The following is a 26,249-nucleotide window of genomic DNA, read 5'->3' as shown; positions in this document are numbered from 1 at the left end:
TCCAAGCACTCTGGGCTTCCAAGATATCAGCTAGATAATACAATAAACCAATTCATGTTAAAGTTCTAGTGGGAAAGAAACTCCTAGGTAATAAGTGAATTTTAAGCATTGTCACCTTTGCAATGTGAGTGATTCCATGGAAGACAATAGGAGAGCTCATGGAAGGAGATAGGAAACAAACATTTATTAGGCACATACTATGTGCCAGGAGTACATACTTACACTGCTTAAATTCATCTACTGCTGACTTGAACACGTAGAACTTGCTCTTTACTAGACAATTTTCTCTTAACACAAGTGTCCAAAATCATCATGGAGAGGTTTGATGGGCATTGATAGACTTTGGGTATCACTGGTTCCCTTCTTATACCTCATATGAAATTTATCGTATTCCAATATAGTGATGCATGGCATAGCTCTAATCTCTGCCACTCCCTTGGCAGTAGAATGCCAGTAGGGAACTGTCTGAGTCCCTAATGGTCATGACTCTTTCATTTGGCCTCCATTACTCCTCAGAGACAATTCCATCCACATTGGGCTTGCTGCCAGTTGTCCATTCTCAATTGATAGACACTGGACCGCTCATATTTACACATGAGCAAAGTGAAGCCCAAGCAGGTTAAATCACTTAAGTAGTGAGTTGCAGAGCTGAAATGGACTAAAAGACCTCTGAATTTTCCTCTCTCTCCAAATCTATGATCTTATGAACTCATACTTGGCCAGCACTGCGCCCCATCTTTTTTAGGCAGCATCCAAACTAATGCTTGTCAGAATACGTCAGTGTTGTTACAATTTGCCTCTCACACCCCCTTCTATCCTCCACACACATGCCAAAATTATTTTCCTTAAGCACATCTGACAGTTATTCCCATACTCAATGAACTCCACTGGTCCCTTACTGCCTCTGGTATAAAGCTTAAACAGTTCTGCCTAGCTTTAAAAGCCTTTCATAACCTGACCCCAACCTATTTTTCCAGACTCATTGGACATTACTCCCACTCCCATACTCTGCAATTAAGCTAAACTAAGCTTTCCTTTGTTTCTCACATAGTCCATTAACTTCTGTCTCCATAACTAGAAACAGTTTCCACTTCACCTTTGCCTCATAGGATTGCAACTTCTAGCATCCTCTCTACCTAACTTCTTTGTGTTTTAACTATCGAGTATTTATTATCTTTATTTTTATTTTGCATCTGCATATCTGCATATATAAGCATGCATATATACATATATGTATATACATGTACAACATATGTATATATACATATACTATATATGTATATAGTATAGAGGTTAAACCTCTCATTTTATAGTTGAGGAAAGTGAGACCCAGATAGGTGGAGATTTAGCCAGGGTCACAAAAGTAGTAAATATATACAAGTATTTATATTTGTCACCCTGGTTAGAACATAAACTCCTTGAAAGGATTTTTTCTTTATCTTTATCTCCCTAATACATAGCATGTTGCCTGGCATATAGTAAGTGTCTAATATATGCTTATTGAGTGAATAAATCATTGTCCATTAGCACCTGAAACTAAGTTTCAAATGCTTTAGCAACTATCCACTGCAAAGCTAAGAACTCCAAACCATGGTTCCAATGATGAATACCACTGTTGGTGGGTTTTCTTCTGGCAAATGCAATAGACCTCTGGTGGCCATCACTCTCTGGGTGCAAAATTACCCCTGAGCCATCCACCAATTATTCTGAACAATTTGATCATGGTTGAAATTGTTGAAAGGTTTTATGCTGGTGGCCTACTTCTTCATGAATTTCCTATAACAGCCTTGGAATCCCACTGAGGTATTCAAAGACAGCCATGGAGGAAGCACTTCTGTCTTTTCAGTGTCTACACTACTATGTGACCCACCTGTTTGACAATGACTGCAGAACTGGCACTTACCAAATAAAAGTTTTAGATCATACTAAGGACTTCAGTGGTTTCTTCTCCTGGTTGCCTTTGTCTTTCCAAACCCCTTGAGATACTACAATTTATAGAGGCCAGAAGGAAGCCAAAACTTGAAAGGTAGCAGCCTGAGTAGAGCCAAGCTGTGATTACTGCTTTTATCTGGCAAGGGACTCTGGGGAGGAAGTTATCTTAGACCAAAGAGTAAACACAGAGCTGTCATACAGATACCTGTTTCAGAAACAAGAAAGAAAAATGGTGGAGCTGAATCCAGCAACCTAGAGAGCTGTGGGATTAAGAGGTAAGAAGCTATAGGAGGAAACTAACAAAAAGTCGGCAGGGTGGGGAGGTGAATCACAGGTGGAGGGTAATTATTTGTGGATGACATTTCTATGTTATAGGTACTATTCTTTTTGGGGTCTTAAAGGGACAATACCCTGGTGTGTCCAGAAGTTGGTAGATATCACCAGGGGAAGGTTTGTTATTATTGTTGTCATTCATTTTCAAAAAAAAAAAAATGAGGTCATGAGGTGACGTCTTGATAGATGCAGGAATTGGATTTATGTGAGGCAGAGTTGCATAAAGTCATCAGCCTCACTCTAACTCATCAAAATCTTGACAAAAGTCAAGACAACTGGTGATGGTCCAGGAGGCAGTGGATGACCTCGGTGTCTTTGACATCTGACTAAGCTCTAAGTGCTCCACAATGCCTGCTTCAATCATCCTCATGGCCATTGGAACAAATTGTTCTCATCTGCCCATTCCACCAGGGGAAGTCTTCACATGCTTGGGGTAGACATCCTCCTAACTCACCGATGACGATATTGGTTACAACTTGATTTAGCCCATCTCCTGAGATAGTTTACAGGGGAGTGGCCACTGTGCTTCTTGGAGCCACAGGTGAGAGTTGAGTGCCCAGTGGACACCAAAGGTGGATGAGTAGCCTTGAAAAGGGCTCAGTAAGCTCTCACAACAGAGGTGAGAGACTGTAACTTATGTGGAACACAAAATAGGTATTTGGAATCAGAGGACCTGAGCCATATCCAGGCTTGGCCACTTATTTGCTGCATGCATGACATTGGCTGAATCACACTAACTCTACAGGGATTGGATGAAAAGATCTCTAAATTCTTTTCTTACTCAAAATCCTATAAGTTAAAATTCAAGGTTGCCAAAGTTATATAGCATGACCATAAGGCTGTGAGATTATTTTATTTATTTACTTTTTGCACTGTGTCTTCTTTAACCAGTCTCATTGCTTCCCAATCAACCAACAAGCATTTATTAAGTGCCTACTATGTGCCAGACACTTCACCAATGACTACTTTACATTGATCATTTATCCTGTGAAATAAAAATTCTAAGTTTTTTTCTTAAATGAAAACAGGGAATTCCCTCAGCACAGGCCTTTAGGATAAATTGGTTTTTTGGCAACAATTCAGATTCAGTCATCAAATTCCATTTAGCACTAGTACATGTATGTATACAGATCTACATGTTTTTTTTTAAATCACTCCAAATTACAAGGGACTTGGCTCAATGCTAATATGCATAGCTCCTTCCTAAAGAATTAGACAAATTGCATGTGATGGTACGTTTCAGATTTCAAAGTGTTTTCAAGCTTCATGAGCTATAGAACTATGTATTATAGTCATCACCCATAAGATAACAGAATTAAATCTGCAAGAGACCTCAGAGATCATCAAGTCCAACCTTCCCCCACCCCTTACATTTTATAGATTAAGAGACTAAGGCCCAAGGAACTCAATGGATTTACCCACATAAGAAGCAATTATCAGAGATGGGAATATTATTAATGTGTTATCATTGTTGTTATTGACAATGGTAGCCTTTGAAAAGTATAGGGGAAGTCAATTCATCCACTTGGAAGGGTCACCAATGGCTGAGGTGAATATCAATCACAACAAAAGAAAACAAGCAGGTCTAAATCCCATTGACTCAGATTTGTCTCATTTTCACATTTTTAGGACCTCTTCTCCTTCAGTTCTTTCCCATTCATTCATCCCCACTGCAGTATTTCAAGCTAGGAACTCAAAGATTCAGGTGTCAAAATAGTGAAGCACTTGAAGGCAGGAAAGAAGTGTTGACCAACCCCCAACACACACTTGGGTACACAGCTTCAGGGCTAGGGGATGGTATTTCCAAAATGAGTCCCACCCCAAATGTTTTCATCTTATGCATTTTTAGAATCAGACTGTTTTTTTGCCTCATTGGCTTTCACTGTTCATTGAATCATGTTCAGTTTTTCATCAGAGGTTACTTCTGTTCTTTCTAGGCATACCCCTCCTGCCTCATGCTTCTCCATATTAGTACTTTTCTTCATACTTATCTGAGTGTCTAGTTTTCCAGTGAGTGTGACCAGCTTGAGAGATTATATAACTATTGCATAGGGTTAAACTTCCTGAAAATAAAATAAAAGAAGTCAGCTCCATTCTACTGTTACCACTCCACAGGGTGCAACATCAGCTTTGTAGAGCCATGAAAGGGAGGAAAAACCCTGCTTCTGCTTTGCACCCAGTCTCTCTCAAACGGAAGTTTATTCCCAGTTAAAGCAGGCGATTTCTAAGCTATAGCTAGCAGACAAGTTCATGCTGCAGGCTATGACACTTCTTATGTTCCTCTAAGACATCCACAAAGAAATGTCAGAGCAAATCCTTAGGGAGTCCTTGGCAAAATACAGAGAATATCAAAAATAATCTACCTGAGTCCAGAGCCCAATTAGCGTTATTATAACAAAGATATCAGATATTTAAATGATATAAATATAATATATAATATAAAATATGATATAATATAAACAACTAGCATTTAGATAGTGCTGTAAGGTCTGCTAAGCACTTTAGAAGGATAATCACATTTGATCTTCACAACAACCTTGAGATAGTGGTGCTATTATCCCCATTTTACAGATGAGGAAACCGAGGCAGACAGAAATAAAGCGACTTGTCCAAGGTCACAAAGCTAGTAAGGATCTCAGTCTGGATTTGAACTCAGATCCTCCACACTTCACTATGTGACCCTGAAGTCTAAAACTAAACTGCTGGTTAATATTAGATACATTCTTTTTTCCCTAGGCAAATTTATTTTGCTACCTTTTTTTTTTCAAGTTCTTAGAAACCAAGAAGAATATATGTCAAAATAAAGAAACTGATGACTGATTATTTACAGGATTCATGGCATTTTTGGAGGGTAGGGTTGTATGCTGTGAAGACCACTGGACCAAGAGTCAGGAGACTTGGATTTGAGTCCTAACAAGTCATGTGACCATGAACAATCCATTTAATCTCATCCATGAAATGGGAATGATAACAGACCAAGTACTATCTAAGACACAGGATGGTGGCCTAGAAAGAATGGGAAAGAGTGAGAGGTCAACAATTACAATCTGAACTTTGCCCCTGTGTTTAACCTTGAGAGAGTTATATTTCTCTGAGCCTCCCTCAGTTTTCTTATCTATAAAATGAGTGGCTTGGATAAAAAACCCTTTGACATGCCTGACAGCTGTGTATCTGATGCCGCTTCGTAGAACTGTCTTGAGCAAAATTACTTTGTAAGCCTTAAACATCTATAGAAATGGAAATTATTGGGACCGCTAGGTGGCACAGTGGATAGAGCACTGGCCCTGGAGTCAGAAGGACTTGAGTTCAAACCTGGCCTCAAACACATAACACTCACTAGCTGTGTGACTCTGGGCAAGTCACTTAACCCCAAATGCCTCACTTAAAAAAATAATAAGGGGAATTATTTTTAGAGTTGGATGGGATCTTTGCATCATATGATTTTGGATTTGGAAGTGATAATGGATATTTATGCTTTCTAAAACCCTGATTAGTGCAAGGTCATACTACTGGTGTCAAAGATAAGCATCAAATCTAAGTTTTCTGACTTCTAATACAATATTAATTTTCACTCTGGGAGGTTATTTCTTCTATAAAATATAAGCATATATCATATACATTTATGATATTACAAATATGAATTGTAACAAATTGTATGTATGAATTTATATAATATAAATTTGTGGTAAGAATATGTTTAATCAATTATTATAGGATATTGTCAATAACAACTGTGTTTTAATTAGCCCACAAAATTAAAAATTTCATCTCTCATTTGCATTTGGGCTGAGCTTCTCTGTGACTTCCACTAGCTTCACCAGTCACTCACAGACATTAAAGCTTAAACAAAGAGGACTCTATATTTCAAAGTGCTAGTCACATGAGAATTCAAGCTCGGATTTCAGAGATCTCCATTTCTTCTAGAAACAAGAAACAAATGTTCAGTGTTACAATAAAAGGTTATAACCCAAACCAAGCAAAGCAAAGAGACAAACCAATTAACTAATTGAAGGAAGAGGGATACATATCATATTTTTTTTAAAAAAATCTTATTGGATTATGATATTTAAATATTGTGTTTATATTTTTAAGTATTAACAATTTTTAAAATCTCAACTACAATTTTATGTCTAGGGTTTTGATTTAAGGAACATATATGTGGCCAGGATGCTTCCTCCTTTGTTGATTCTCTGGTTTACCATCCCCATGTCCATTGATTCTTTACCCCCAGGGTCCCATCAATATGGCCTCCATGACTTAAGGTCTAGCACACAAGGAGTGAATGCAAAAAATATCCTTTGCATGTTAAGATAACTATTTATATATCTTGCTTATATTTGATATGTTGGTACATAGGCTTCCTATTAACTAAAAGTTTTATATACAATCCTGTTAGTTCTGATATTCCTTTCCCCAAATTTTGATTGAAAATTAAATAGCATGTTGTTTGAAACATATGATAACCCTTTGCTAGAGACTAAATCAAGTTGGTATCTGGTTTGTAAATCTCTCCCATCTACCCCCCAGGAGACCTAACATCCAATTATAGCACTCCAGCAATTACTAGGTATGTGACCTTGGGCATGTTTCTTAATTTCTACAGGCCACAGTTGCTTTGACTATAAAATGAAGAGGTTGAATTAAGGCCCTTCAGCTCTAGAGTCCTAAGAGTAAAAGAGGAACTATAGGTATACTACCCCTTACAGGGTTATTGTAAGGAAGGAAACGCTTAGTAAAATTTCAAGTACTAAATTCACGTGCATCATTATTGCTGTTATGAAAAGACTAAAAGCCATGTCATTGGGAGAATGTTTGAAGGAACTGGGGATCTACAGTTGAAAAAGGAAAATCTTGGGGAAAAATCTTTGGGCAAGTGGGAGAGGGCATATTCTAGCATTCATAAAAAAGAGAGATTAAAATTATTCTGTGTAGATCCAGAGTACAGAAGATGGAACAACAAGTAGGCATTTCTACTCAAAGTAAGGAAGAGCTTTCATACAATCAAAGCTGTCCAAAAACAGTTTCGGCTGCCTCATGTAATAGCCAGTTACCTGTTACTCTGAAAGTGTTCAAGCAAAGAATGGATGGCTACTTATCAGGAATGTCATGGTAAGATTTCTGTGTTTCATTAGCTGTCTTCTAAGTTCCCTTTCAATTCTACATAGCACATTGGAATTATATATAAATGTCAACTATTATCATGATGATTCTATATCCTGAAAATTTTCTCTCTTCTTTTGCATCCAAAATTGAGATAAAAAAAAAACTTTTGAACACAATAGATTAAATCGTCTTGCTATATGTTTCTTTGTTTCCAGTGAATAAGCAACATATTCTGTATATTCTGTCTCTGCCCTCTACTCTCTCCCATCTGTAAATCATCTTTAGTCACAGCCAAATAGAATCCTCCAGAGAGGACTCCACTTGTCACTCCTTTGCCCAAAAATCTTCAGTGACTCCTCATTGCCTGTAGGATAAAAATAAAAACTTGTTAGCCTGGTATTTATGGTATTCTACAGTTTTGCTTCAACATATCTTTCCAGTATTATTTCACACAACGTATCTTTATGCCTTCCAGGTGTCAGACAAACTGGACATCTAGGTGTTCTTGAAATCATTATCCTGCCTCCTGCCTCTGTGCACTCAGACAGCTTACCCCTGCTCTTCAGAATCCACTCTTTCCTCATATCTGCCTTTTAAAATTCTCTTTCTTCAAAGCTCATTTCAAGTACCACCTTCTTCATGAAACCTTTTCTGAATAGCTACTGGTACCATCCATACTCCTTCACCTTCTCCTGTAAACACCTGTTTGGTCATTATAAAATTATGTGAGAGTACCAGTTTGATAACCATTTTTTTAGTTCCCAAATATAATTTGGAATGGAATCTTTTGGCTTTGAATTAGGTAACTAAGTGGTACAGAAGGGGGAGGAAGACCTGGGTTCAAATTTGACCTCAGACACTTAATAGCCAAGTGACCCTGGTCAAGTCACTTAGCATCTCAACCCAGTTTTCCTTATCTCTAAAATGAGGTTAAACCTCAAGTGCTGCCATAAGGATCAAATAAGACAGCTTATAAAGTGTTTTAGCACTATATAAATGCTGGCTATCATAATTTAATAATCTATCTTCAAAGCCCCTTTTTTCCCTATTTAATTGCTTTATCACCAGTTTTCACTTTTTATTAGATTTGAGATTTTGCAGCCTATGTAATCTATTTACTACCTGTATTTGCGTATGTGGCCTCCTGATTCCTTCTGTCACCCACAAGAGATGACCGATGTGAACAGTGGTGGCAGTCAGAGGGCTTTTCCACTGGACTCCAAAATATACAATCATTCTCCCTCCAATCCCTCGATCCCCAGCCAGCTGGGCTATATAAATTCAGGGAAAACTCAGGGTTTTCCAACAAAACAATCTCTTTTTGACTGTGAAATCATGGCCTATGATTTATTAATGAATTAGAGTGTCTTAGTAATAAGCTGCTCACTGTGACTCAGCCTGGCAATCAATCTTAGTTATAATATCGACATGGCACTGGAACTCTTTCCAAACTGTATTCAGTCCAACCTGCTATTCAAAATCATGAAGACTTTTATCTTAGTTCTTATTAAATGCAAATTCTTTTTAAAAAAAATGGATCTAGTCAAACCCATATATAGCCTTTTTTGATGATTCACATACAACCTATTTGCATCTGATCATGGATTGTTTTGACTGGAAACCATCCACCATCATAGCAAAACATATAGATTTTAAGTAAATATTTGGTTGAAATGCTGCGCAAGATTTTGAGCCTCACGTATTATCAGACTTCCCTAATTTCTATTTTTTTTCTTTCTAATAAGCAATAGGCTACCAGGCAGAAGAGAGGGGAGTGACAAGGAAAAGGCTATTTTTCTGGACCTGTTTGAAAGAAGAATAGATTGCTCAAATAGAAAGCAAGGGAATCTTGGGAGATGTGAACATTCCATCTAAGAATTCTTAAAGAAAGAAAAAGGGGGAGGTGGTCTATGTTTTAAAATAAGCCCTAGACATTGATAAAGCAGATTTCAAATAATTCTAAGAAAGAAGAATTAGAACCCCATGGTTTAATATTCTTCAAGGCAATGAGCTCAAGAGAGGTGAAACACTTTAAAGAATGAAACAAGACAAAAACAAAAAGGCTTCTAGGGATATGAGGAAGAAGAATGGGTAAGTGGGCCTTACATGTGTTGTGAGGTGCCATGTACACCAAGGACCCTTATGTTTATCTGCTCTCTTAAATATTGTTCAACTAGGGGATATGATTTGGGTTCTAATTTCTGATTGCTTTATCATTTCTGATGGGAAGGAAGACTCCAAATTCTATATCTATTGCTTGACCCCTCCCCTCACGCCAGTTCCATAATGAACACATATAGATAATAACAGAGAAACCCATTTATGCAAATTATACCAAAACAGAAACCAGTTAAGGTATATATAACAGAATGGATATCAGAAAATACACAGTGAAGGAGCTCTCCAATTGGGAACATGATAATTCAGCTCAATTAAGAGCTAAGAGGCTTTCATCCAAAGGGAACTCCCCAAATTCTCTGCAGGAGCAAGCTAGATATATGGACATGATGGAGACTACCTGCTTGTTTCCTGTTTTTCCAGAGTCTTATTCTTCAGCAACCTGAAGTGGGGCCTCTTCTATCTTCTCTCTTGAAGCTGGAAACTAGGAGCACCCAAAGTAACTCAATGCTTAAACAAGACTTAATTAGAAACTTGATCAGGACCAAAAGGGAACTGGTAAAGGCTGGAGCTCTCTCACCTCTCACCAACTCTGCCTCACCCTTCACAAAAGGAAAAGCATTCATCTCCACCAATAAGGCAAGAGTCCCATACCAATTGGTTTGGGACAAAAGTGTTAAAAAGATAAGGTATCTCCAATTGATAAATGGTCAAAGGATATGAACAGGCAGTTTTCAGATGAAGAAATTAAAGCTGTCTATAGTCATATGAAAAAAACACTCTAAATCACTATTGATTAAAGAAATGCAAATCAAAACAACTCTGAGGTACCACATCATACCTATCAGATTAGCTAACATGACAAAACAGGAAAATGATAAATGTTGGAGAAGATTGGGAAAATTGGAACACTAATGCATTGTTGGTGGAATTGTGAACTGATCCAACCCATTTTGGAGAGCAATTTGGAACTATGCCCAAAGGGCCATAAAACTGCATACCCTTTGACACAGCAATAGCACTTCTAGGGCTGCATCCCAAAGAGATCATAAAAATGGGGAAATGACACACGTACAAAAATATTTATAGCAGTTTTTTCTGTGGTAGCAAAGAATTGGAAATTGAGGGGATGCCCATCAATTGGGGAATGGCTGCACAAGTTGTGGTATATGAATGCAATGGAATACTATTGCACTATAAGAAATGATGAGAAAGAGAACTTCAGGAAAACCTAGAAAGGTTTGTATGGACTGATGCTGAGTGAAGTGAGCAGAACCAGGAAATCATTGTAAACCGTAACAGTAACGTTGTACAATGACTAACTTTGATAGACTTAGCTCTTCTCAGCAAGGCAAGGATCTAAGACATCTCCAAAAGTCTCCTGATAGAAAATGCTATCCACATCCAGAGAAAGAACAATGGAGTTCGAATATAGATTGAATCATACTATTTGCTCTTTTTTTTCCCTTCTGTTTTGTTTTGTTTCTTCTTTCTTGTGTTCCTCCTATTGATTCTAATTCTTCTTTATAACATGACCAATGTGAAAATTAAAGAAAAAAAGATAAGGGAGAGTTTTTTAAAGAGATATATGGATGCATAAGAAACTGGTTAGCCAACTTAGATTTTTAAGTCATGTACAAAAATACAAGTGAGGGAAGGAAAGGAAAAAAAAAGATGGAGATAAATCACATCCCTTTCCATTCATCTTTCAAACCCCTGTCTCCACTTCCTTCAACCCTTCTCATCATCCTCCTTCCAACTTACACAAATGATCCTGAAGCTACAACAAAGTGGTGATCTGTGGCCCACGCAAATAAAACTATTGACCCTTGGAATATTTTTAAACCTAAATCCAGAATTATTTATATACTGCACTCAAGCAGCTATTTCTCCAAGCTTATGACTCTTTACCTCCCTGAACAGTTTAGGTTCTTGGCTTCTTCTATCATAAAAAATATTAGAATAAAAATTAATCTCCAGGATTCATAGGTAGGGTGGCAGCTAATCTTCATCCTAGCATGAACAGACCAATGAGCAATAGCTAGTTTTCCTAGCTTGAAGAGCAGGCAGGGGAAGTATAATGGAACCATTGGCCACATCTGTTCCTATCAGAAAACAAGGGTCAAGATGGTAGACCAAAAAGGCTCTCTTTGACTGGCTCAGGTAGTTAGAACATGTTGATAATGATGTCAAGGCTCTGGTTTCCCTCCATATATATATATACACTAACAATTTCACAGGCTTGTTTTTCATCATGCATAGTTACAACATTAATCACTTCAAATACTAAGCTCAAAAACAATTTTTTTATATACACTTTGCATTTGTATTGGTTTCTATTTTAGTCACAAAGGGAAAATAGCCATGGTATCAAAAGCAAATAACTAAAACCAAATTTTTTAAGGATATCAGAAATAAAAGGCTCATGGGTCACTATAGAGTCAAGGGCACAGCTTGCCAACAAGCATTAGTAGATTGTATTTTTTTTAAATGGAGGTGTGTTCCTGAGATAAGGTGTGGTTTATTACCTCTCACTATAGAGTTCTGATTCTTTCAAGGGGAAAAAAAAATAAATCTCTTTCCCATTCCTGTCCAGTAAACTGTAGGGAAAATAGTAAAATGACTAGAAATGAGAAGACAGTAAATCATCAGAAGCAGATGGTATTTAATGTATTTTAGGTTGGAAAGAAATAAATACAGAAGTATATGAGTTACTAACAAATATACAATTTATCATTAAAAAGGGCTATTATTCCAGAGTTCTGGAAGGTGTCCAGAATAGTATTAATCTTTGCAAAAGAGATAAGGAGGACCTTGCAGAATAAGATTCAACCTTACTTCAGTACCCGGAAAACTATTTTTATATAAAGCCTGGAGTTTGAGAGGATGTGAGAGGGGAAGAATAAAATCCATAAAGCTCAGATCCAAAGCACAAATCTTCCAGACATGCCTAATGGTTTCTCTAAGGGTACATTATGAGCCTCTCAATTTTTTGTAATTCTTTAACAGCCTAAGATGGCAAGAGGAAAAAGGACTTCTTTAGACCCTGAAATGGATTTTGAAAGTCCCTCAGGAGAGAAGAGGCTACTTATGAAGCCCATATAAGCACAGGAGAATTGGATGTGACCAAATGATCTGGTCGGACCAATTTATCATAGCTCATCTACACAGTCTCTCTCACAAATGGTAGAGACTCAAAAGCACTGTGCCTACACTTTGGTACTTTCTTTAAAAGCTGAGGCTTACCAGAGCCACCAAACCTGATCACCTCTGATTTCTTATAGTGCACATCTCCCCAACCCCCCCCAAAAAAATAGCTTGTATAAAATTGGTATTTATCTTTGTACACATCATTGCTTCCCCCTTCCCCAGTAGAATGTAAGCTTCTTTAACACAGGGGCCATTTTCCTTTTTATCTTTGTAACTCCAGAACCTAGTGAAGGGTTCAGAACATAATAAGCATTTAATAAATGCATGTTGAACTTAATTTATTTAAATTGAAGTCAACCAGTCATACACAGGTGACCTAACTTTCAGGAGACCCAAATATTTGTTGATTCTAAAAGGTCAAAAGACACTAATAAGGTGTATTTCTCCTTTAATTGTCTCAATCCGGCAATATTTATTATTTATTTATTATTCATTATCCCTTGTGTTTATCTTCTACTCTAAGGTGCTTTCATCGCAATAATCAATAAATCAACATTTATTAAGGGCCTAAGATGTGAAATGAAATAAACTAGAAGTGAGGATATAAATACAAAAAGGAAAATAAACCCTTCACACACAAGAAGGCTTATATTCTACAGAGAGGTATATCAGTGATTGAAATTTATATCATTAGGCACAACTAGATGGTACAGTGGATAGAGCACCAGCCCTTGAGTTGGGATGACCTGAGTTCAAATGTTACTAGCTGTATGACACTGGTCAAGTCACTTAATCTTGATTGCTGGAGAAAAAGAAATTCCCATCATTATTATTCAAATGTCATTAAGAAGTGCCTCTGTGTTTCTTTCCTTTGGAACTTTTAGATGGCATCTAGATTGGGTCCAGGGCACAAGCACCAACTTCACTGGAAGACCTGAAGGAAGACATCTGCTCAGGTAAGCGCTCAGCTGCTGTTCCCTTCCCCAGTTGGACTCTATTCTTCCCATTACGAAGCTCCATGCTACAACAGAAATTTATTTCATGATCTCCTCTGTCTTCAGCAGACTATGAATGAATGATTTCTAAGGTCCTTTTAAGATTGAACATTCACTGATTTAAAGGGAAGAAAGAGGTGGCAATATTCTGCTCACTTACTGATAAGAAGCTTGAAGCTCAAGGAGTTTAAATGATTTGTCTAGGCTCATGTTGCTTAGTAAATGCTTCTCATCACTACAACGGACCTAGAACACTTTCTGCTATACCCTACTATGTCTTTTCTGTATCTGTCAAAATCACATAGAATAAAATTTACAATGTAGACCATGGGATGAGAATCTATAAATTTTTTGAAGATGAGTCAATATATAGGGTTAACTGAAATTTATCTTCATAGGCAGCTAAGTGGTAAAGTAGATAGAGGGTTGAAATTGCTGTTAAAACAAAACAAAATCAAACCAAAAAAAACCAAACCAAAACAAAACACAAACAACAAAAAAAAACCCTAACTTCAAATAAGACCTCAGATACTTACTAGGTGTCGAACCTTGAGCAACTCACAATCTCTGACTGCCTTAGTTTCCTTAACTGTAAAATGGGGATAATAATAGCATCTATTACAGAGGGTTGTGAGGATCAAATGAAATAATATTTGTCAAGGGCTTAGCATAGTGCCTGGTATGTACTAGAAGCACAATAAATGGGTGTTTCTTTCCCTATATATGAGAAATATGCTTATGAAGAGAGGAATGGAATGCATGCCAAAGTGGCATAACAGATGATAGAATTCTATTGGGTGACCTGCAAAGGGCTAGGAATGACAGGATTAATTCTGATATAGATCAGTTGGGTGACCCTGGGGTCATAGAGCTCCTCAATGCCAGGACTTTAAAGTACAGATGAATGGCAGGTCTGAATTAGGAGAGGGAGTTTCCTTTCTAGGAGTTCTTCATACTGATGATATCAAAGGTCTGGAAACTTTCCCCACAGAAACAACAAAATATCTGCAAGGGACGTTATAGATCATCTTGGTTCACCTTCCTTATTTTTCAGATGAAGAAACTGAGATCCAAAGAAGTTAAGAAATTTGAGCAAAGTTATATAGCTAGTTAGTGCCTCAGGCAGGACCAGAAATGAGTGTTTTTTTTTAAATAACTATAATATATAGTTTTTAAATAAACTATACCACTAGAGTTATAGGTTATGGGCCTATGGAAAGAACAAATATGGTGACATTCCTCAAAGGTTCCTGAAGTGGATAATACCACACTTTAGTGGGTGCTGAGATGATCTGGTTGAGAGGTGGGGGAGTTGGAGGGGTGGCCTCCCGTATGACTGAGGGGGACAAAAGTAAGGAGGCAGTGAAAGCATAAGGAAAGAAAAGCAGATAAGACAATTTTGAAAAATTATTCATACATGTTTCATCTGTTGGGTAACAGAGTTAAAGTCATAGTGATTATTTTCCAAATAAACACACAAAATGCAAGTTAGAACCCATCAGTGATCAAGTCTGCCAACAAGTTTTAACAAGCAAGTGTTGGCAGGAGAGCATGTTGTGCATTGTTAGGAAGTCCAGCATGCATTAGCAGGAATATGTGAGTGTAATGACTGTTTACCGTTACATGACACAATATAGCATCATCAAAATTTCATTGCAGGGGGAAAAAACCACAAATTTACAATAAATTATTAAATTTAAGATGCATCATCTTTTTTTAAAAAATAACATTTTTTAAATGATGCAAATAAAAAAAAACAAATGGTTAAAGAAAGTAGATTCCCAGGGGGATGAGTAATTTTTTTTTTAAAGGGGACATAAAATAAGTTTGGGAACCTCTGCTCTAGAACAAAAACTCTTAACCTGGGGTCTCTGAACTTGTTTTTTTTTTTTAAACATTTAATAACCGTATTTCAATATGATTTATCTCCTTTGTAATCCAGGAGGCAGCTAGGTGGCAAAGTGGACAGAGTATCAACTTGAAGTCAGGAAGACCTAAGTTTAAATCTGGCCCCAAACTCTTATTAGCTATGTGACTCAGGCACTTAAATCTACATTTGCCTCAGTTTCCTCATTATGTAAAATGAGGATGATAGCACCTACCTCCCAGGGTCATTATGAAACTAAAAAGGAGATATTGTGCAAACCTTAAAGTGCCATATAAATGCTAGACATTATTATCCTATATTTTATGTATTTACAAATATTATTCTGAGATAGTCATAGACTTCCTCAAACTGTCAAAGAGGTCCGTGACACATACAAAAAGAATCCCTGCTTTAGGTACTTAACAAATTTTAACTGGTAGGGCCTGGAGCAATTCATTCGAAGAAGGGCCTAACGACCCACCAATTGTCATTGAGTTATTACCTGTTTACTCATAGAACAGGTAAGTCAGTCAGGGGTGGGGAACCTGAGGCACATCTGTGAAGTGTGAATTCAATCAAAGGGCCGCACTTAAGGTCCTGGAGGACCATATGTGGCCTCAAGGCAGCAGGTTTCCCACCCCTGGGATGAAGGAACAAGACATCCTAAGGGTGAGACAGGAGGCATCATGCATAAAAAATCATCAAACCACTGCCGTTGTCATCCTTCAGACTCTGTTGAAAACAGCTTAGTATCCTGAGCCTAAGATACCAAGTAATAGGAGCACCACTACTCCACTACCCATCATCAGGAGCCCTGATTCCCATTTGCCCTTAAAGTCATCATCCAAAGAATCTGTGTCTGCGGAGATGCAACCTAGAAACTGCCTTCTAAGCAGCCATACCTATTGAAGACAACATCAAAGTCCTTGGCATTGTCAAAAATATCAACATAAGAAAGGAATATGGTTTGATCAATGGAAATAACATTAAAGAAAATATATGACCATCTTCTCTACCATAGCATCCTAAGGACTGTGATGTTTAAAAAGTTTGAGACATAATCTCTGGGTAATCTTTTTATTAATAATGCCAGCATGTTTATTAATAAAAGGAAGGTTATTTGATCATTTCTCTCAGACCAAAGACAATCTCTCTTAGACAAAGACAGGGCTTATGGGCTTGTATGCCCACTGGAAGAGGAATATTCCTCAGGGTGGCAATCTATTCTGATTGGTTAACAATTAATGAGAGAATGAATATCACAATGAAGGGCTGAACCTGTTCAAATGAACTTTGATTATGTCATTTACTTCTAAGTTTACCCCAGCCTTGCACAATTTATTCAAATAATTTAATCCCACCCAAAGCTAAGTAGAGCACAAAGGCTTCCTCTCCTGGGCGGGGTCTGAACAAGAAAAAAGTTAGTCCAATGTCATTATCAGTAATATCCTTCAAGAGACTGAACTTTTAAAATCAGGGCTTTAGAAAAAGGGAGGAACTCTGGATCTCCCCAAATCAATGGTTAGTAATAATCATTTTTCTCAGGACCACGGGAACTTTCCATCTAGGGCCTCTTCTTTGTTGTCTCCCTGTGTTACAGGAGTGGGGAATCTAGAGCCTGGAGGCTGACTGAATCCATTTAGATGCCTCCAGGACACAGGTCAAAGGGAGGCACCTGGGGACCTAGAGGGCCACAAGTGGCCTCCAGCACTCAGGTTCTCTCCTCCCCACCCCCTTCTATTAGAATGTGTGCTCCTTGAGAGGAGATATTTTAATTTTTTTTTTATTTGTGTACTCTGCAATTAGTACAGTGCTTTGCACATGGTGTAAGTATTCAAATGCTTTTTCATTCATTCAAAACGATTGGTCATCTATAACATTATGAGTCTCTGTACCTTTTACATTTGATTTTTAAATGGATAAGTAGATTTGTTTTCCTAATTAAATTCATATCTAAAAGTTATTAAAAGGTGGCATTATTTAAGTTCAGATTAATAATTTCTTCTCTTTGAGGTACTTTCCAGTAACTTGCGACTTTAAGAATCCATCATGGGGGCAGGTAGGTGGCACAGTGGATAGAGCACTGGCCCTGAAGTCAGGAGGACCTGAGTTCAAATCAGACCTCAGACCAAACACTTGACACTTGCTAGCTGTGGGACCCTGGGCAAGTCATTTAACCCCAATTGCCTAAAAATTAAAAAAAAAATTTAAAAATTTAAAAAAAAAGAATCTATCATGAAAAAGTGAGAAACAGAAGTAGAGAGATATTAAAATACTCTCTGACCTTTCTAATAAAGGATGGTCATTTGAAGTCAGAGGACTTTTGTCCCAGTCCTGCCTTGTATACTCTGTATGATCTTAGGCAAGTCACTTAACATCATTGGGCCTCATTTTTCTAACCTCGAAAATGACAGGGTTGGACTACATGTCCTCTAAGGTTCCTTTCATCTCTAGATCTAGAATCAAATGAGCTTATTTCGTCAAATAGTGTTTGTCTTTTACAGGCACGAGCCCTTATTTTCTTCCTCAATCTTTGATTATGCATTTTGTATGATCATAGCATAGGCACTGCCCAAACAGCCTATGCAATGTTTATAGAATCGTGAAAGGAAGAGGCTCCCTAGTGGTGAGGGCATTGACAGGACAGCATTAAGACAGAGCAGGACTATTGCCAAAATTTCTCTCATTTCCTCCAAATTTAAATTTCAATCAACACCTGACGGTATTCAATGTCCATACTGTATAAGTCTTGCCTTGTTGGGAGAGCAATTCAGATAAGATCGTCCAAAAGCCCACCTGTAGTGTATGTCATAATTGTATAATTACAATAATGATGTAATATAGATATAATTATAAAATATGATTATTAACATAATTGTGTAATAATTATATTTTATGGCAGATACCATGCAGTTTTTCCTAATGTAACTGTAGCATGGAATGCCTATTATGTTGCCATACATAAAGGGAGGTCAAAGCATTCAGAATGACAAGAAAATCTTTGCTTGATTGGCAAGTGACATTTTTGCATTAAAGGAGAAAAGTAGACTTGAATTAGATCATTCAATAAAAAAAAACAAAACGCTTACTGTTAGGATCTTGCATTAATTTAATGGGAAATAAGATGTGACAGTCAGCAAGCTATTAAGCACCTTCTGGGGTGGTGTCCAGGGGTCAGGTAGGTTTTGTTCACCCACATTGTGGGCAGGACTATCTTCCCCTTTCCTTCTAGGCCCTGTAGTCCAGAGAAACAGATTTAGAATTCTTGTCTATTTCATTTGTCTACTGAGCAAGGCCGGTGTGACTTCCTGAACGATAAAGGAGTCCAAATGGTGAAAGCACCTGAGCCCTAGCTGAAAGACAGCAGCCCTTACTGGGAATCTTATGATGTTCCCCATTTAAGGCACCATGGGAGATGAGGCTGCTATCCTTAGTTTTTTACAAGCAAGAGATATCTTTAGGGGAGGAGGATTCGGTGAGAGTCTATCCTGAGCTGTAGTGAATCCTCTTCTCATTTTCCCCTCTTAAGGGGCCCAGATGCTGGGAGCTTAGCAGTGACTCAGGGAGGCTACAGGTGAGAAGAAAACTCTGACCAGGGGGCCCTAAAGACAAGATGGGGTTTTTAATGTACTAAGGTTTTACAGAAGGAAAATTCACAAGGTATTGTTAACCGACTGAGTTTATGAGAGTCGCTGCCTATTAAGAGTTGGAAGGGGCTTTTGGAATTATAGAGGTTTTAATTGTATCATTTTACACATAATGAAAATGAGGCCTAGAGAAGTTGTGTCAAGCCATTATTATAAGTGTTCAAGCAATGACTTAGTGATCCTCTTCCACATAATTTTATCATATATTTTAAGACAAAATTTTCAAGGAGTTGTTAGGTTTTTAAATTATTGTTTGTATGCTTTGTTTTGTTTTTGCTGGCCTTGTGATTTCATTAGCATAACTTTGCCTCAGGTGAGGAACTTCCTCTATCAATTCAGATCAGCACACTCTGCAATTAATATTTTTAGAGAGTTGCTGGGAACACCAAAATGAAATCTTTTTACTTTTTTTTTCTTTTTTTTTTTTTTTGCCAGAAATGGGATAAACATTTTTAAAGGAAAGTGCACTCAGAAAAAAAAGACAATAATCTAGAGTTTATGCATGTATGTATATATATATCTATGTATCTTATATATAACATATTTCTATATAGATATACATATATTTTAATGTTAAAATTGAAACCTATGCACAATCTCATAATCTTTCTCTATAAGGACCCTGGGAAAAGTATTATTCATAACAGTAACCGACAGGTGATAACCTAGTCCTTAACTAGAGATTTCCCATGGATCAGCAGCTGTACCACAGAGGCCCCATCCCTCTGCCCCCACCCAGAGGAGTCACTTTTCTAGGATTAGACATCCAGTTTTCCTGACTCTGAGGATAGCTTTCTAACCACTTTGCCCTGCTGCCTATCTTTATCATTACTAAAATAAAATAAAGCATCTTTATTTTTTTAAGCAGGTTCAATTAGCTGCTTTCACATCATCATGCAAAAACTTCAATTCAATAAATATTTAAGATCTTACTATGTGCACAGATGGCCCTGTGCTGAGCATTGTAAATAGGAAGATGAAGAATGATACAGTCAAAGCCCTTGAGAACTTACTTTATATTTGAGGGTGGGAGAGATATAAAGTGCTACCAAGCATTTCACACCCTTAAAGAGCTATACCAATGTGAATCATTATTTTTGAGATAATATAGATTATGAGGATGGTGATGATGATGATTGATGACGATTGATGACTATGACAATTCCTTGTACAGGTTGTACAAGGGCGCATGACTAGGGCGCACTTACTCCTCAATTTTGCATAATCTGCAGCTCCCTTCAAAGCTCAGCTGAAGTGCCACCTTCTCCAGGATGCCCCCAGCTTTTAGTGTTCCTACTATGTTACTTTGCATTGACTTGCATTTATTTATATGTTGTCTGCCTAATAGAATGCAAGTTCTTTGAAGACAAGGACTGTTTCACTTTCTTCTTTACAATCCCAAGACCTATAGCACAGTGCCTGGCACATAGTAGGCACTTTTTTTTATGCTCACTGACTGATTAATCAGGGAAGACTATTGAAGACTAGAATAGTAAGGGAAGGCTTCATGTGAACTTGAACCAGACCTAGAAAGTCAGGTAAGATTTAAATAGGAATGTTATGGCAGTTTATGATGTGAGATGATGTCTAAGAGGTCAGGATTATAAATACATACTTGACAATTTTATCCTCTGCTTGAATACTTGTAAGGAGTTGGAAGAAACAATTTTTTGAGGTAGCCCTTTATGTTTTTGGACAGCTTTAAATGTGGACAGTTTTGTTGCTGCTGTTGTTATTTTTTTTCCCTGAAATCAAACACACATTTGTCTCATTGCAATGGGAACCCACTGTACCCAGTTTTGACCCCCGGAGGGGTATATTGGAGCCATCTAGTTTGCTAGGTGCTGGGGACAGATACAGAAGTTGCTCTTGTAATCTTTTAATCTACTAGTGGTCATGACATACCCACAAAATAACAATAATGTAATCAATGCCTAATGGGTATATACAAGAAGGTGTAAAATGCTATGTAAATTTTAAAAAGGAGGAGAATTACTCAATTAGCTAAGGATCAAGCATCTACTATGTACTTGGCCCTGAACCAAGTGCTAAGGGTACAAGTACAAATGATTGAAACAATCCCCGATGTATTTATGTTTTAATATAATTGCAATGTAAGTAATGACTATGGAGATCAAGGATAGTTTATGGACGATGCACATTTTAGGGAGTGGGCAAAGGGAAGGGAAAGTGGTATAAGTCAGAGGCATTAGTATAACTTTAAGGGACTCTTTGAATGCATAGTAGTGGGAAAGGGTAGAATTTATAGCCCAGGAGTGATAAAGGAAGGGGCATGAAAAGAGTGCCAATGTTTATGGTCAGAGTGATTGAGCTGGTGTGTGGAAAAAACAAAAGTGTGAATAGAGTGAGTCATTTTGACTGGAGGGATTCTGTAAGTATATTGAACAGAGCAGTAGAACAGTGATCTGGAGACCATGGAAAAAGTCAGTGTCTAGATGAGAGAATGTGGCAGTCAGTGAACTAGTGAGTCCTAAGGCAAGGTTAGAACAAGGCTGGAAATTAGCAAATGGTAAATAGAAGTTTTTTGGTCCAAGGCACTGACACTTGGGTATGGGCTAAGGCATGCTTCCTCCTTTCAGCCATTACTGTACCTGAGCATTTTAGTCCTCCATACAGCACAATCGTCCTCAGTCTGACACACTAAGGTCTCTTCTTTAAGAGACTGTCCTAACATTCAAAGGTATAAGGACTAGATTGTCCCTCATCTTCATGTGATAGCAATCCTGTTAGATTACACTATGCAGCACTGCTTCCCGCCTCCCATCCCCCAGGTGGGGGAAAAAACAAAACAAAACATAAAAAGTTAACTAGAGTTATGTCTCTAGTTAAAGTTGATGTGTGTCCTACCCTAATACGAGAAAGAATGTGTACAGGAATGCTATAGATCTGTTTCCAAGTAGTCTGAACCATAATTAGGAACCTGGTAAGAGGCAAGAAGGGGCCTCCTGACCTATATCTTGCCACTGCCCCCCAGATGGCTCCAGAGGAGAAAGTGAGGCTGGTGACTTTGCACAGCCCTCCATTACTTAAACCCAATTCACTTGCGGGTCGTGGCTTTGCCTTCTTGTTATTGTGGCCCACTTTGAGAAGCACAAACAACAAGACGCAGAAAAGATCCAATCAATTAGAGTGGGTAGATGTTAATCAATAAGCATTCATTAAGTGTTCACCATTTGCTAGGCAATGTGAAAAGGATCTCTGCCTTCAAGGAGTTCACATTCTAATGGTGGAGATAATGGGAGAAGGGGGATGAGAAAGGCCTCTGATAGAAGGTAGAATTTAAGCTATTGAAAGAAGCCAAGGAAGCCAGGAGGTGGAAGGAAGAGAGTAAAGAAGTGAGGAGTTAGAGAGCATTCCAGTCATGAGAGACTGGGGAGATGTAGAGACAGGGAGGTGGGAGACAGAGTGTCAAATGTGAGGGAAAACAAGAAGGCTAGTGTTTTTGGTTCTTAGAATACAAGGAGGGAAGTAATTATAAGAAGACTAAAAAGATAAGAAGGAATCAGGTTGTGAAGGGCTTTAAATGTCAAGCAGAGGATTTTATATTTGATCCTGGAAGTAAGAAAGAGGAATTGGAGTTTGTGGAAGAGGAGAGTGATGTAGCTCTGCGTTGTAGGAAAATCAACTGGCAGCTGAATAGAGGATGGATTGGAGTGAGGAGGGACAAGATAGGGAGACCACCCAGAAAGCTATTGCAATAGTGTTGGCATGAGGTGATGGTGGCCTGCTCTTTTAGAGAAAGGGGGATGTATATTAAAGTTGTTGTAAGGGTAGAAATGTTCAGACTTGGCAATAGATTGAACCTGGGCTACCTGTGTAAGGAGCAGAAAGAGTGATAGATCTAATGTATCAGTCATATTGGGGAGACTCTTAAGGAATCTAAGCATTTGTATGGCTAATGCAAGCAGGCCAGATCTTAAGAATCTGAGCACCTTAATAGAGACAAGATGGACCTTATATACAGAAAGGCTTTGGGAGGGATCCAGGAGTGGCCAAGTGGTTTGGGGTGACTAGAGGATCTGGATGGGAGTGGCCAGTAAACTTGGGTGAACAGAACACCAGGAACCTGTACCTAGGCCAAGAGAGAATAGAGTCTTGACAGGATTGAGGGTGGAAAGTGGCCAGGGGCCATCCGGAGGTAACCCAACCTAACTGGGAGATTGGGTGAATCCACAATGAAAGGTCAGTTGATAGGATTATAGCCTCAGGTGAATGACAGAGATTTGGCCAGGTGGGAAAGTCCAGGGTTTTTCCTTTTTGGGGTCCAGATTCCAAAGACATGGTCTTTTCTGCAGGGGTTCAAATCCCATCCCCACCAATCCCTGTAGAACATTTGGTAGCTTCCAATTCAATCCATCAAGCATTTATTAACTATTTACTTTTTGTCAGGCACTGTTATATATGTTGGGCACACAAGGACAAAATGAAAAACAGTCTGTCCTCAAGGACTTATATTTTACTGGAGGTACAGGATGTCCATAAGTCAGCAAGAACTTATTAAACACCTACTATGGTAAACACTAGGGATACAGAGACAAAAAAACAAATAGTCCCTGGTCTCAGGGAACTCACAGTTTAATGGAAGAGACACATGCAAACAATTCTGAACAAAACAGATAAATAAAGGACATATTGGAGTAATCAAGAGAGGAAAGACACCACCATTAAGGAGGCTCAGGAATGGCTTCTTGTAGAAGTAGTATTTCACCTGGTGCTTGAAGAAAGCCAGGGAGGCCAAGAGGTAAAGATTAGGAGGGTAAGAACTCCAGGCATGGAATGAGATAAATTAAAATGTGAGGAAAGATAGAGGACTACCAACTGAGGTGAAGGCCAGGAAACACTTCCTATAGAAGGTGGCATGTATGCAAAGGCTTGAAGGAAACTAAGAATTCTAAGAAGATGAGATGAAGTAAAAGTATATTCTAGGCATAGAAGGTAACCTCTGTAAAAATCATGAAGGCATGAAAGGGAGTGTTGAGTTCAAGGAACTTCAAGTTGGCCGCCTTGGCTGGAATACAAAGTGAGTAAAGAAGAGTCTTATGAAATAAGACTAGAAATGTAGGCTGGAACCATACACTGAATTTTACATTTTATCCTAGAGCAGGGGAGGGAACCTGTAGCCTTAAGGCCACATGTGGCCTTCTAAATACTGAAGTGTGGCCTTTTGACTAAATCCAATTTTTTTGTCCTGTAAAATTTGGAATCAGTCAAAAGGCCACACTTAAAAATAGAAAGACCTGCAGGTTCCCCACCCCTGTCCTAGAGCTATAGGTAGCCATTGATATTCATTGAGCTGGGGAGTGAAGTGGAGAGATTTCTATTTTAGGAACATTCTTTTGGTAGCCAAGTTGGCAGTGGATTGTGGAGAGGAAATGCTGAAAGACAGTGTCCAATTCAATGGGTATTGTAATTGCTTAATGGGTTCAAATCTGGCTTTAGATGCTTCCTAGCCATCTGACCCTTGGCAAGTTACTTAAACCTCTGTTTGCCTCATTTTCCTCAACTGTAAAATGATTTGGAGAAGGAAATGGCAAACCACTCCAGTGTCTCTGCCAAGAAAACCAACAATGAGGTCACAAAGAGTCAGACATGAATGAAAATGACTGAAGAAGTCAACACGTGCACTTATGCAAACGTTTCCATATTTTTTGCTAGTATTCTTGATGAATTGAGTGAAAGGAGTAGGGGCTCTAATAGAGCTGTAACCACTATCGTGGACATACAAACACATACACACGTATGCAAATGTGTGTGTATGTGCGTGTGTATGTTCTGTCTTATATTTCCATCTACATGTAAATTCATGTTATATAAAATACATCCATAAGTGTGTCTGTATATGTGTAAATACAAGACCTAGCCAAACCAAATACAAAGTAGTGTTGGAGAGGAAAATACTAGCATGTGTGGACACCAGGAAAATGTCCACCCTTGCAGAAGATGGTCCTTGATCTGAGTCTTGAAGGAAGCCAAGGATTTCCCCCAAACTCATCCCTCTTGTGAACTTCTCTATTGCTATTGAAGGAGCCACCACAATTTCAGTCACCCAGATTGACAACATTGGTGTCATCTTCAACTCTTCATTCTCATTCATCCTACATATTTCATCACTTGCCAAACTTTGTCATTTCTATTTCCATGACATCTTGGGTTACCCAACTTCTTGCCTCCCATACAGCCACTACCCTAATTTAGGCGCTCAACACTTCTCTTTTTCAACTATTTCAATGGCCCCCAAATTCATTAATTGTCTTCATCTCTCTCCTCACTCCAAACTATGTTCTACACAGCTGCCAAAGGGATATCTGACAAGGCCTAACTATGTCATCTCACTCCCAACTTAAAAAACTGCAATGACTCCCTATTATCTCTAATATTAAATATGAACTCTTTTTGGCATTCAAATTCCATTACAACTAGACCTCAATCTATCTTTCCAGCCTTCTTACACATTATTCTCCTTCATATTCTGTATAGTTCAGCCATATTGGCCTATTTGATATTCCTCACGCATGATTCTCCATCTCTCCTCTTTGGGTTTTTGCAATGGATATCTTGGATAAGTAAGATGTTCTCCTGCCACACCTCTACCTCCTAGACTCCCTGGTTCCTTTTCTTTTTTTTTAATTTTTAATTTATTTTTTCTTTGGTAAGACAATTGGGGTTAAGTGACTTGCCCAGGGTCACATAGCTAGTAAGTGTCAAGTACCTGAGGCCGGATTTGAACTCAGGTCCTGCTGACTCCAAGGCCAGAGCTCTATCCACCGAGCCACCTAGCTGCCCCCCTGCTTCCTTTTAAGACTCAACTTCTGTCACCAGGCCTTTCCTAGTTTTCCCTGCCCTAAGTGACTTTTTTTTTTTGCCAAGAATATCTTTCATATGTCTTGTATTTACCTTTATATACATAATTTGGCTTCTTCATTAGATTTCAAGCTCCTTGAGGTCAGAGACTGTTTTGATTTTTGTTGTTTAGCAGAGTATCTAACAAATAAAAAGAATATTATAAATGTTGCTGATTGATTCTGAACTTTTCCTAGTTCTGTTTTAGGAAAAATATCTGGTTTTGGTTTTTTTTTTTTTTTT

The sequence above is a fragment of the Vombatus ursinus genome, unplaced genomic scaffold (assembly GCF_900497805.2).
Source record: "Vombatus ursinus unplaced genomic scaffold, bare-nosed wombat genome assembly UNPS02014781.1, whole genome shotgun sequence".
In the NCBI taxonomy this organism is placed as follows: domain Eukaryota; kingdom Metazoa; phylum Chordata; class Mammalia; order Diprotodontia; family Vombatidae; genus Vombatus; species Vombatus ursinus.
Note: the sequence above shows the minus strand (reverse complement) of the source record.